General features: G+C 36.2%; 1 protein-coding gene and 1 pseudogene across 3 annotated transcripts in view; both read left to right on the top strand.

Annotated features, from left to right (window-relative positions):
* Nucleotides 1-14888, top strand: part of LOC150077553 (osmotic avoidance abnormal protein 3-like) — a 425893-nt gene that overhangs the window by 397237 nt on the left and 13768 nt on the right. The gene's annotated exons all lie outside the window — the stretch shown is intronic.
* The window catches only part of LOC150077552 (ATP-dependent chromatin remodeler CHD5 pseudogene), a 49560-nt pseudogene continuing 41979 nt past the window's right edge, over nt 7308-14888 (top strand). For both annotated transcript variants that reach the window (XR_016547700.1, XR_016547699.1), the window contains exon 1: nt 7308-7488. The product of XR_016547700.1 is annotated as an ATP-dependent chromatin remodeler CHD5 pseudogene, transcript variant X2 (transcript). The remainder of the gene's footprint in view (nt 7489-14888) is intronic.

Here is a 14888-nt window from a genome sequence, read left to right as displayed (position 1 = left end):
TTCTACATGTGCTAAGGCTTGAACAGCCTTAGCACATTAATTAGGAACCCAAGGTTTAGATCAAGTAAAAAAAATTATAATATGGAAAAAGGATTTCATTTCGGAGTATTCAAATGGGCTGGGATCTAACAGAATACCCCAATATGTTCTCTGTCTTGTATTCGGATCACTTTGATTTATTGCAGCAGGATATAATTGTGTCTCATTCTGAACTGACGTGATAGAGATTACTAGTGCGGATGTGACAATCTAACTGCTTAAGAACTAGGTAGATCGGAAAACGTCCTGCAGAGAAAATGTTCAACTCTGTTGGTAAATAGGCAGAAAACAGTGAAAGCAGGTACGATTGCAGCAGCACCGTGTTATCTGATTTCAAGCTATCTGTGCATATTTTATTACATTGAGCATAATTTTGGGTTTGTTTGTTTGTTATTTGGTTTTTAGGAGCATTATCAACTAAGGCCATATTGCTCCGTGATATGCGGTGGTCATTCCCTGACCTTTCCGCATCCTCCGTATTTGGTGGTGACGGGCTCGAACCCCGGTCTAATCAAGAAGCGTGCTACGCACTGCTGCTCCTTCCCACCAGGCTACGGAGGCGCCTAATTTTGGGTGTAGATAGCACAAAGATGTCTTGTATTCAGGCCTGCAAGGGAATATTTTCCCAGCTGGCTGAAATAACTATCACATTTGACCAAAACTGTGGTCTGCAGAGGATCAGAAGGCTTCATATCTTGGTGAATTTTGCCAATCTGCAGATTCCAATATGAAGTGATCCCTTAAAGTCTAATACCAGCAAGTTTCTTTGCATGGGGATTTTTTTATGTATTCCACTGTTCATTGAGGTTTGAAGTGGTATGGCCAAATAGGATACATAGTTTACGAGTAACATTTTGAGTTTCCACATATAGGCTTTGAGCTGGGGAAGTTCTGACAGCTCCCAAAGTAATTCTGAGAGCATTGCTGGCTTGAACCTGTCCAGCTTCAAATCTACAACCCAGGAAGAGTGATAGTGCACTCTTCCTGGGTTGTAGATTTGAAGTGTCACAGTCCAAACTTAATGTGATTAAAGATCGATAGAGATTGAGGCTAACACAGCCAGTGCCTGTTTTTTGTAGATATTGCTCAATAAATGTTTTTTTTTTTTTTCTTTTTTTCAGAAAATTGGTTTGTATTTGCTTTATATGTGCTAGGAAGTTATTTATCTAGTATTAGTCCAGCAAATTGCATGTTATTTGTAGATGAGATGATACCATCCTGTAAATGTATCTGGGGGTCTGGACGTCATTTACACTTTTTACAGAAATATATGTCTTTTCTGTTGAGAGTTAATAGTCACTGTAGGTTTTCCATGCAGTGGTTCTATTTATAGACTTTCAGTTGTCATGACATATCTTGAGTGTGGCACAATATTGATAGATCATCTACAAAGAGGTATGTTTGTACTGAATTTGGAAAGTAATGAGTTTAGTTCATATAAGTGTGAGAGCAAAATGCTGATCCATGTGATACTCCTTTTTCCTTTATATAATGCTGGGAGCATATATTATTAGCAAACTTGGAAGAAGCAAGGTTGCAGAAAGTTTTGAACAAATAGGGGAAGTTGCTTAGCTCATGAACACTTTCATGAGCTAGGCAGACATCTAGAAATCAATGTATGGTGATAATTCCTGGGATTTGAAAGGTCTTTTCCATGAACTGAGAAAAACATTTTCTAGAAAAATAAAGTTGTAGTAGATTTAAAACTTCCATTGATACCAGCTGCACAATCATGAGCTTTGGCTACAAACTCTTTCAGTTGTGATAGCCAAAATGGCTTCATCCAATGCGAAGGATGTATTTATATGAAAATTAATTTTACATTTTTCAGCTTGAGATTTTATTTACATAAAGGTTGGACTAAATATCGCTACTACTGATATTTGAGGAAATGCTTCTCCTAGGATGTTCACAGTCTTGCAGAGAGAATTTATTCCCATTACACTTTATGATTGTGAGCTAATGGAAACTTGCCATTAAACAGTCTGATCTTTCAAATTAGTCTAATATCAGTCCTAGTTAATAGATGAAGCTAATCTGATTCAGGAATCTTTCTTCCTTTTTCTAATCACTCAGTAGTAGAGCAAATGATGCAAGCTTATGTAGCATCAGCCAAAAAAAAAAACACTACACACTTCTTCCAAGAAATTGTCTAGTACCTCCTTAAGTTTGTACTAAAATAGCAAATGATATCCCATAGGGATCAGTGTGCACGCCTCCACTGTTTTTTTATCTTCCTAAATGATACTGATGAGGTTATGTTATGTTATTTTTGGTTTTTAGGAGCATTAGCAACTAAGGCCATATTGCTCCAGGGATATGCGGTGGTCATTCCCTGACCTTTCCGCATCCTGCGTATTTGGTGGTCACGGGCTCGAACCCCGGTCTAATCAAGAAGCGTGTGCTACGCACTGCTGCTCCTGCCCACGGAGGCGCCATATATACTGATGAGGGAATACAGGCACTGGCAGTCTCAAACAGGAACTAATGGAGATAAGCCCCCCCCCCCCATTGATCAAATTAATGTGGATTTCTTTATTGCTACATGATGATTAAAGCTCAATGATTCCACAGAACACCATTTCAGGCCCCTTTGGAAAATCCTGAGATCAATACTGAATACAGGGGCAGCTGTCAAAGATAGATGACACTGGTTGGTGGTTTATGATCAGAACCAGATTATGCTGCTTATAAACAATTTGTACCAAGTGCAGGTACAGATTGTATACCATGGTACAAATACTATGGTAGCATTAAACTGATCATGACACCAAAAGATACTTATCTGTAGTCAGTCCACAATGCTATGGACAGCCTAGATGATCTTCATCACAGAGGAAGAGCAAATCAAGAATGTGCAGTCTTTATTTTATAACACATATGAATTCATTCATATTCATTAAAGTCAGCATTTAAAGACTGGGCATGCAAGGTCATCTTAGAGGACAGAAACCAATCTGACAATTGAAGATGGATAATAATGCAAGTTTAAATCCTACTCACCATAAAAACAGATTAAAACAAAAAATAACTCTGCAAGCATCTTATTAGTGAAGGTGTGCCTCCCATTGTTTCATAGAACAGTCATCAGTAAGGTACTATGCATATTTTATATGGCAATACTTAAAAAGCACCACTGTATCAATAAGTTGATAATTTGCATAAGTTTCATTAATAGTTTTCCATGTCCCTTCCACTGATTATTATCTATTATTATTATTATTATTATTAGCCATATGGTACAAGGAAGCCTGAGGCTTATGCTGCACCAGCCAAAAAAAAAAAAAAAAAATTCCCGAGTTACCCCCTGAGAAAGAAAGAAGAGAGAGAGAGAGAGAGAAGTACAAAGGAATCACCAAGAAAGAGAAGAATGATGATATCCAGCTCAGGACCCTGGGTTTGCCAAGCCCATACTCACCAGATGTGAGCCCCCGGGGTGTAGGTAAAAGCCCCAAATGTGAGCATTTAACAGTTCGGGAAACTCTCAGTACCCTCAATGCCAAAGAACTACCTACTTGACTTTAGAGATGCACTACATATTTTACTTAAAGAACTAGTAACCCTCAGTCAACAAACCTTCAAAGCTGCAATAATTCAGCAAAGCTAATACTATGTTTGCAGCAATCAATTTGATTTTCTCATTATGATGTTGTGTAATGTGAATGAGATTTAGCAGGAGAGTTTTTTGAAAACCAAAACAATCATTTATTGTAATGTTTAAATAAGGTAGCAATAAGGCTTTCACCTCAAAGTTTTAAAATCCTTTAAAATTCATTATAAAGGATGGCCTTAGGATTAAAGAAAATGATAGCTTAGCAGAAGTATGAACATATTACAAAGATACACCCTTATTCATCCTTACTAACAACAGGTAAAGTAAAATAGAAATAACATTTTTCATCATTAAAAAAAAAATGAGGAATCATTTGGTATTTCAGGTCTTTGAAAATTTGTAAAACGGCTCTTTCACACATAATCACCACTTTCAGCTAATACTATTGTAAATGAGAATAAATAATCTTTCATTCACGCTTCCAATGTTCTGTCACCATTTGACTTTTAGAAAAGCTCTCATGGAGCCTTTCTCTGCAGTATGAGTCTTTGCCTTTAATTATTATTATGATTAGTAGTAGTTATTAATGACAAATGCATGAAAGCAAACTTCTATAGTGTCGGCCAAAAAAAAACCAACACTTCCCACCTTATCCCTTCTAAGAGTATCTAGTGCTTCCTCAAATTTATTCAAACTACCCAGCACTACAACACCAAATGGGAGTTTCTTCTAACAAATCAACCACCCTCTGGCTGAAGGCAAATTTCTACACATCTGACCTACAACCATCCTGCAATTTGAAGATATGACCCCTCATGTGCGCAGACAAGAGAAGGGCTTCCATCAGTACTGAGCTAGCTAACTCAATGCATTCAAGGTCTTAATCTTCTCAATCAAATTTCCTCACAAGTGCCTAGTCTCCAAGCACTGCATGACAATGATTACACTGAGGAGGGTTATTCCCTGACAAAAGGAACAGATGGGCTAAATGAGTATGGCCAATTCTGGCTCTGGCTAGAATTGATTCTTCTTGTCTGTTTGCAATGAGGCTGGAAGCCCATAATTTTGGTACAGGTTTAATTTGAAGTAGGTTATTATGAATTTGTGCTTGCCACTGAAGAGGCCATCAACCTTTACATATACTTTGTATATTCATTTTATAATCTGTGAACAGTACTAGGGGTCTAGATGGTCCTGCATTATTTCTTTAACCAGTGACTCCATTATTTTTCCTGGAACAGAAATTAAACTAACAGGGGGTCAGTAATTATTTGTCTGCTTTTGATCCTCCCCTTTATTAATCGGGAAAGTTTGAACTATTCAGTTTGTCAGCAACCTGAGCAAGTTCATCAACAATTAACATAAAGTGGACCAATATGATTCAACTTCTTCCTTCTACTGTTGACATAAGTAAAGAAGTCATTGCTGCTTTTCTTTGCATATAGCTCAGCCACTTGAACAGACACAGAAGTACTGTGACAGCCTATATAAACCTTTCCAGCCCACATGCATTTCTCATTTCTCGGCCTTGCATGTTCTATTTTCAGCTCCAGATAATTTGATTATTTCCTTTGACCCATTTTGGTTTTCTTACAATATAAAATATGAACAGCTAATATAATTAGAAAATGACATTAGGCAGTAATCTTTCATGAAAATTTTCTCTTTAAATAACCACTCTTATGCCATGTGGGTTTTTAAAAGTTAGTTTATTTAGCCTTATTGACTAAATGTACTACATAATTAGGTAACATTTTGGGGATCCTTTAAGTCCGTAGTAGTTGTATTGTCTTGAGGAAGTTTTCAAATTTTAGTTCCTGTTAATTTAATTTAACTGTTAATGAAATTTTTCTCTCTGAATAACCACTCTAATACAGTGTTAGTTTTTTTAAAATTTAGTTTATTTAGGCTTATTGACTAAATGTACTGTTCCCAAAATATTATCTAATTGTACAGTACATTTAGTCAATAAGCCTAAATAAACTAAATTTTAAAAAAACTAACACGGTATTAGAGTGGTTATTCAGGGAGAAAAATTTCATTAACAGTTATTATTATTATTATTAGCCATATGGTGCAAGGAAGCCTGAGGCTTATACTGCACCAGCGAAAAAAAAATTCCCAAGTTACCCTGAGAGAGAGAGAGAAACAAAAGTAGAAAGGAATCACCAAGAAAGAGAAGAATGATGATATCCAGCTCAGGACCCTGGGTGTGCCAAGCCCATACTCACCAGATGTGAGTTAAATTAAATTAACAGGAACTAAAATTTGAAAACTTCCTCAAGACAATACAACTACTACGGACTTAAAGGATCCCTACCTCACTTAGGTACTGAGTGAGGTAGGGATCCTTTATACCAAAAGAAGTCTGGGTTTTTAAGACTTTCATTTTTGGCTAGTGAAAAAAGATGTTAGTCTACGCCAGTAATTCGGTACGGGTTCAAGCAAAAGAAGCCCCTTGCTCCGGAGGTGTACCCATAAACTGGAGTATCGAATAAACTATTTCAACAATTTCTATAATTTTATTACAAAAAAAATGTTGAGTTTCATGTCATCCCCTTGGAAGCCCTGGGGATACCCAGAACACAGATTAAAATCTATTTCAGGACATTGCCTTACTTCCGCAATCAGCGATGAAGTAACTTGAAGGTGCATAACGCTTTAAATTTTTAGCGCTTTAAGCTGTAAATATTTTAAATCACACTGAAAAGCATCCTACGTTTCATGGGGATGCTTAAGAACCGCACCTATAATAAATATGCTGAAAGATATTAACGAGAAACATGTCAGCACTTCCTTTCAAAAAAAAATGTTCTATACGTTACTATAATTGGTTACCATAGAGTTCCGCCAGAGGGAGATTCGAATATTTAATTCAGGAGTAAACTAAAACCTTATTGGAAAATTGGCTGGAACTAACAGTGGTCCGAAGGTGAACCGAACCGTATTCAGTTAGCAAATGGAAAAAATAAATAAATAGATCTTTCATGTAACTAAAATGTAGTTTCGAGTGGTAATGCCTTCAAATTAAATCTCTGATTATGCAATAAGTAAATACTGCATTACTGACTAGGGAAATTCATTCCCTTTGCACATAATCATTTACCAGAAAGTCAGTGACTACATGCATATCTTGCTAAAATAACATTAACTTTATAATAGTGGTTATTAGGGCTACTCGCATTATTTTAGCAAGATTCCGTTATGTACTTGCCTTTTCAGTATATATATTTAATGATCAAAACAGCTGTGAGAGCACATGCATTATGAAAGCCAATATCTGCCTATTAAAAAGTATTAAGCGATGTTAAAAAAATAATATTGCCTAAGATTTTGTGGGTAAGACCACTTGCCCTTCCTTTCCAATACTCATGCACACAATTTTTTGGCTATTACCCTCTAATTTGTTCTGGTTTAACAATTATGCAATAGTGTGACTTACATTACGAAGTACCACCACATTTATTATAGATAGCCTTATTATTTTAGCAACACTGTTTACCAGCATTACTTACGTACTTCGCTTTGCAAAATATAAATCAGAAATTATAGCTAAACATTTAAATATTCATCACATATAAGAAATCTTATGAAGTACACCCCTTAACTATAACTACCCTCGTTACCAGAGTGGAATGACCAGTTCCAACAGGTCGCACGTGAAAGTGAAGCAGTGTACGTCAGACTGCGCGTTTGCATCTGGTTCAGGATTAGCGCGTTATGGAGTTCGTGTTTGCTGATGTGTTGTCTTTGTGAAATTAAAAATAATTTCAGTCTTTGGTTTCATGTATATTTAAACAAAATTCATATTTATGTGCTGCTGTTACAGTAAGATTCTGTTTGTGTGTGTAAAGCTTTCTTATGTGAACTCCAGTAACCGTTTTGCTGAATCTGAGGTAAGTATTGCTGTATTTTAAATGATGAACCGGTGTTTGTTTGCGTTAATGTTAGGGTTAAAATGTAGTATGTTTTGACTTTTATGAGGTTGGCTTCATTATTTTCATAACAGAAATAATTTTTGAAAGATAATGCATCTTTCAAACATTTATCTGTATAGAAGATTTGACGTGTAGCCAACTGAGGATCCCTGTGCGTATTTGAATTATATGTAAGAGGGGAAAAATTGGGTTATAAGTACATTTTTAAATATATCTGCCGACATAAGTATCATGACCCATAATACATATGCACAATTTACATTATCGTTGAATTAAATGGTAAAAATAGCTTTGGAATCCAAGGATCCAACTTGAACTATGACTTTAAATGAATGAACTTCATATTACGCAGGATAATAGTTTTAAAATGGGGGGCTTATGGTTTCCTTCTTGGAACTATTCATAACTGATCCAGAAATGTATTGACATAAGGCATTATAGACTAATGCAAAAGTAAACAGCATTCTCAGATGTACGTGTTTCGGTTAAAGTAATGTACAGATTTACATTTTTTCATGTATTACAAAGAGCATATAATTACCTTTTTTGAAAGTGGTTGAACCATACCATACTACAAACTTTAAGCTGCATTTGGAATAGAATGAGAGATTTAACTCATTACAATATAAAATTTTTAATGTTTGTGGATTTTCACTCTTCTCGTGGTTTAGAATATAGGCAATAATTTTTTTTTTAGTGGTCACTCCAAAGGATATTAGAACATGTAGTACTGAGTTTGTAAGTGTAGGGTTTGATGGTTGAGAAGAGAATATACTTGCTGACATTTAACTTCAAAATCCAAAGATTATAATTTTCAGGAAATATCCACAAAGGAAAGTTGTTCCAAAGAACAGACATAAAAAAAAAAAAAGTTAGTTCTGTGAGTTTGGAATTAGAATGTGAATGGATATTGACTAGATCAATGCTATTCAACCTGTTCTGGAGGAGACATCTACACCAGATGAAAGAAGCAACTTCTTAACAAACAGATAAGAGAATGTGTTAAGATTTGCAAATTTGGACAACTTTGCTGTCCCAATCATCACTACATGTTGAAACTAGCCTTAGTTTGAATAATATGAGCGATCAAAATAGCTGGAAAAAATTAGTTGTTTCATAAATTGAAGTAATATGCTTGTAAATTTGGTTTGGACAATGCAATACATTTTCTAATGAAATGCACCATAGCAAATGCAATTAAAGACCACAACATTTCTTAACTGCAATAAAATGTGCCATTCATTATTTTTAATGAATCATTTAATTAAAAAAGAATGTACTATTAATTATAGATGCTCTTTAAAAGAAAATGTTCTAATTATTTTCTTGAGAGAGAGAATGACCTCATCAATTGATCAGTTCACCCTAAAATAAATCTTTCACCCAACAGTAGATTGTTAACATTGGTTGAATTAAACTGGACTAATGACTTTTTTTTTAAAAAGAGGTGGAATTACAGATGATGATTCAGAACATGCTGAATGAAATATCTGGAGAGAGAGAGAAGGCATATAGCAAAAACTGGCTTGGTCATTCTCTAATTTTAATCCTGATAAACAAATGCACATCATGAATTGATGATGAAATGAAAAGAAATAAAGTTGAATTCAAGTAAAGTACTTATTGGAGAGTTGCTAAACAGTATAGTGATGCTTCGGAAACTGACCAGTGAGTGCATTACATGAACACATTTATTTTGGGATTAAAAAGTTAGGGTGAACCGAGTATGGTAGTGCAGATTTGAAAAGTTGAGAGAGTAAGTTATGTTTTTTTCAAACTGGGAGGTAAAACATGGTGTGATATCATCATCAAAACTATGGACAGGATTTCTAGTTGTGGGAAGGTAGGTAATATACAGAAGTAAGAGACTGGAACCTTGCAGACCTCCAACATTAGTGTAGAAGACAGAGGCATCACATAGTGCATTGGAGGAAACTAATTGCAAAAGAATGGAATGCAGGCAATAAGATGGAGCTTATTAAGAAGGCTTATACCATTCTCAAAAGCCTTAGAATGTTGAGGACAACTGCTTTAATTTCTCTGAACTTTTCCACAGAGTTAATCTAAAAAAGAGTAGCATAAACCAAGATCAGGTGCCTCCGTAGCCAGGTGGGAAGGAGCAGTAGTGCGTAGCACGCGCTTCTCGATTAGACCGGGGTTCCAGCCCGTCACCACCAAATACGGAGGATGTGGAAAGGTCAGGAAATGACCACCACATATCCCGGAGCAATATGGCCTTAGTTGCTAATGCTCCTAAAAACCAAATAACAAACAACAACAACATAAACCAAGATATCACTAATGGATTGACATTGGTGATTCTTGGAATCCATGTCGACAGTCTAAAGACTGTCGACATGTGGAAGTTTCAAGATATCCATCAGCTGCCACTTCTTATGCTATCTCCATTACCCTTGATTCTGATAGAAAAAGTGGAACTTGGGAGATTATAGATGGGTTCTTGCAAAAAGAACTTAAAGCACGTACGTTAGTTAAATGAATTTGAAGTTATGACAAGATTGTTCTTTTTAGTGATTTTTATTCCATTACTTTGACTTTTCGTGATGCATTGATACAGACAAGATTAACATAAAAGGCATATTTTATTAATTGAATTTTTAGATATAGAGTACATATAGCAAGAATATATCTAACTTCTTAACATAATGTAGCCTCCATGTACATATTACTCACTCTCTCCAGTTAATGCTCACAGAAAAGATGCGCTGATAGTCTAATCACCAAATCCAATATCCAATATTGGATATTGGATGTCAGCCATATCAAATAATGACCAGTACTGCATGACAGATGAGGTATTAACAATGGCCACATGGTGTAAGGAAGCCTATGGCTTAGGCTGCACCAGCCAAAAAAAAAAAAGAAATAAAATAATTAATAAAAGAAAGGGAAATAGACAAAATGTTTCCCTCCTCCCATAGGTAACTATCCAGCTGACCTTTGAATTTCACCAAACTGTCAGCCTCTACCATCCATAACTTATTCCAGTAATTTATAATTTGCTGGCTAAAGTAAAACGTCTTGTAATCCAACTAAACATCTCCCCCGAAACATGAATTTATGGCCCCTAGTTCTAGAATCATTTATAACCATGAAAATTTTGTCTTCATTCATTTTACTTTTGCCTCTCAGAGCCTTAATCAAGTCTCCTCTAAGGTGCCTAGTTTCCAAGCTCTGCAACCCACATATTCAAAGTCTATCCTTATATGGACTCCCTTTTGCTGATCTCATCAGGCGAGTTGCCCATCTTTGGACACTTTCAAGAAGCATAATGTCTTTCTTTAGGTGCGGTCTCCATACTTGAACACAGTTTTCCAAGTGTTGTCTAACAATAACCTTATATAATTGGATTATGATGTCCTTATCTGTACTTGCAAATGTTTGATAAATCATTGATAGGACACCATGGGCCTTCCTTGCAACCTGTCTACAATGCTCGGAGAACTTCATGCCTGGCCATATCTAATATTTCATATTCACCATTAGAAAGACACAATATGGTCCTAGCAGCCTATGTGTCGTTAACCTCAACAACAACAGCCTGGCCATATCAAAACACCCAAGTCCCTTTCCTCCACTACTGGCTTTAGTTCAACTCCACCAAGTGTATAAGTTATTTTGCAGTTGCTGTTCCCCAGGTATAGCTTACACTTTGCTGGATTAAAGTATAGCTGTCATTTTTCTGACCATCCCTGAAGTCTATCTAGGTCACTCTGAAGAAGCTCTTGTCTGTGATCATTAACTACTCTACCAATCTTTACATCATCTGCAAATTTATACATCGCTCCCTCTATCTCTTCGTCAATGTCATTTCTGAAAATCAAAAACAACAGTGGTCCTAATACTGATCCTTGGGGAACCCCACTTCTTAAATAAACCCAATGTGAGGAATAACCATTTATATCACTGCCTTCTGCTGTGAAGACATCGTGCCATCCATCTAAGGATTTTCCCTGTGATTCCAACCTGTCCCAGCTTATAAAGTAACTGCTCATGTGGGACTGAGTCAAATGTTTTGCTGAAATCCAAATAACAATATCGAAATTATTCCCTAAATCCAGCTCATGACGTGACTCTGTCAAAATAGCTAACCAGATTTATTAAACATGATCCCTCAGATTTCTATCTAAATAATTCTGAATTCTGCCCTTGATCATTGCCTCCATGATTTGCCCAACTACTGAAGTTAGACTAACCGGTTGGTAATTTCCCACTTCACTCTTAGAACCGCTGTTGTGTATTGGAGATAAATTGGCACTTTTCCAATCCAATGGAATTGCTCCCGAGTCCAGTGATGCTCTCATAATTAGTCTCAATGGTTCAATACACTCACTTGCTGCCTCCCTTAAGATTATGGGTATTTGCCATCAACCCCAGGAGCCTTACTGTCCTCTAGGCTCGAAAGGTTTTTTTTTTTTTCATTAAATAATCGTGTGAAATTTCAATATCATTAATTACATATTTTTCAACTTCACTCCCATAATTTGTCATTGACACAAAGGGTTTTTCTTTTGTAAATATTGATGCAGGTAGGTAGATGACTGAATATTGGATCTTGCTATGATGCCTGCCTGTGCCATAGTATCAAATGGTAACCAGTACTGCATGACAGAAAAGGTAGGATATGATGGAACTTTACTTTGGAGACAAAATATGGCTTTTGCTGCTTCAAGCCACCATTAATCAGTCCTTTTTAATTAATGGTTGCTTCCAGCATAATAATTTTAGGCTTTACATATGAGGCAGATAATGTGGTAGGCAATGGCATACCACCACATTATCTGATGCCACAGAGACCATAACAGAACCTTTGGTGCACAATAGCTTTAGATGCTGAAGAGCCATTAAACTCCTAATAACCAACCAACTCCAAAAACTGCTGTACTGCTGTTAAAGGAAGACCTGCAACTAGTTGGAAGGATGGGATCAGTGAACTTTTGGGCATAGCATTTTGCGATGCCACTCGTATAGCACATGATCGATGCAGTTGGAGGAATTTGTTGGTGGCCACAACAGCTCCTCAGGGAACTATGTGACTGGAAGAAGATAGGAGGCATATACCAAAGATTACTAATGGTCCAACCAGCACGAGGGTGCAAGCATATAGTTGATGTCACAGAATGGCTGGATTTTTCTGAAATTAGACACGCTAGTTACATTGATTCTGTCCCAGCCATGTTGAAATCCCAGGAAATAATCATGCAGACCAAGCTACAAAAAATCCAGATCTTAATATACAAGATAACTTTCAGTTTGTATCATTTACAGATTATAGGGACGTATTTCATACCAAATATACTTCCATTTGGAAACAACTTTGGAGGGACCAGCCATGCAATAAACTCCGCAGAATAAAAAAAATATGTTCGTGGCATCCTAGCTCACTTACAAATAGACGGGAAGAAGTTATATTGACAAGACTGCACATTGGGCATACCTTCCTCACCCACAAACATTTACTTCTAAGAGAAGATCCTCCACTCTGCTCAGTCTGTCAGATACAACTTACAGTAAGGCACATCCTGATTGATTGTCCATCCTATTCAGCTGTTTGTACCACCTCCTCCTAATCATTAGCAAACTTGCAAGCTCCTCTAACTCTCTTTCATATACTTGGTGACAAAGCAAACTTAAGCTAGCTCTTTTAGGTATATTAAACAACTTGGAATAATAAATACACTTTGATATATCCATTAAAATGAGTATAGTGACTCTGACAAACACATTGGCCATAGTAGCCCTTGTGTCATGAAATTTGCATAACAACAACAACATTGATTCTGGTCCCACTCAAGTGCAGCCTGCTCTATACTTCTAAGTGGCAGGGTTATTTATCCTCACTGGAAGTATGTTCACATCAGACCTTAGGGATAATATATGATTTGTATTTGTGATTGCATAACTTTATTTGTACTGAACTTTTCAGTTAACAAAAAGATAATGAAAAGCTTCCATACATTGTCTACCTTGACTTTTGTGTTGTTTACTCTTATGTTATTTTCCCTCAAATTTGGTAATTTGCTGACTAAAATATTAGGTAAGGAAGATTTGATATATAAACAGAAAATTAAAATGGTTTAAAGGCTGTACAGGCACCAGTTCCCAAATGATTTTTAATTTTAGGAAATTTGGATTTTCTCTAATTTAGACAAACAGAGGATCCTTTTTGTAAAATTTGTGGAATGTGCACACTACTCATTCACAACAGATTTGCAATACTTGTTTATAGATGGAATATTATGGGATGACAAATCATATCAGTTTAATCAATGAAAGATTTAGAATTAAATATAATACTGTTTATTACACAAATTCATGTAAAGATATTTCGTATATTATGAAGAACATAACATGCCATGCCTATCTCTCATTTCAAAAAGGTAGCATAATATACAATAATCCCAAACATGAAAGTTTGTTGACATTCAGTATTTTAAGTTGATTTGAGATTGAAGCCAGAAGAAATTTGTTGTTAATGAATTTGAATTTCTGAGTTTTGGTTGTTGGGAAATATGTGAAAAAGATTTTTTCATAGAATTAAATTGGAGATAATAAAAGAAGAAAAGCTTGAGTTGAGAAGTTAATGAGGAATAAATGTTGGGTGACTGGTCGCTGTTTGTTTAGAAGAAAGTGGTGGTATTAATGGAATCACTGGTTAAAGAAGCATTGCAGGATCATCTAGACAAGACTGCAGTAATAGTTAAGACACAGCATGGGTTTGTTAAAGGGAGGTCTTGTCTGACCAATTTGATTGGATACTATGATGTGGTCACAAAGAAACTGAATGGCAAAAATAATTTTGATATCATACACTTGGATTTCAGGAAAGCTTTTGATACTGTTGCACATCGAAGACTTACCAAGAAAGTCTTAAGTTCTGCAAATTGCAGCACCTGCGAGGTGATCTGATTGAGATGTATAAGGGCTTGAGCAAGCTGAATGTTGATGGGATTCTTCCTCTTGCTCAGATTAAGAACCTGAGGGGGCACAGATTCAAATTAAGGAAAGACAGTTGTTGAATAGATGTGCGGAAATTTGCCTTTAGCCAGTGGGTAGTTGATTGGTGGAACAGACTTCCATCTTTTGTTGTGGAAGTTGATAGCCTAAATAAATTTAAGGCTGAGCTGGACAGGCATTTAGAACGAATGGAGGGGTGAAATGGGAGGTGTGGTTTTTTTTTTTTTTTTTGGCTGATGCTGCATAAGCTTGCTTTCTTGCATCGTATTCCTCTAATGCTACGGCGCCTCCATAGCTAGGTGGGAAGGAGCAGCAGTGCGTAACACGCTTCTTGATTAGACCGGGGTTCGATCCCGTCACCACCAAATACAGAGGATGCG

Source organism: Mastigoproctus giganteus, chromosome 12 (assembly GCF_048544385.1).
Source record: "Mastigoproctus giganteus isolate SK-2022 chromosome 12, ASM4854438v1, whole genome shotgun sequence".
NCBI lineage: Eukaryota > Metazoa > Arthropoda > Arachnida > Uropygi > Thelyphonidae > Mastigoproctus > Mastigoproctus giganteus.
Note: the sequence above shows the minus strand (reverse complement) of the source record. Positions and strands in the feature narration are given on the sequence as shown.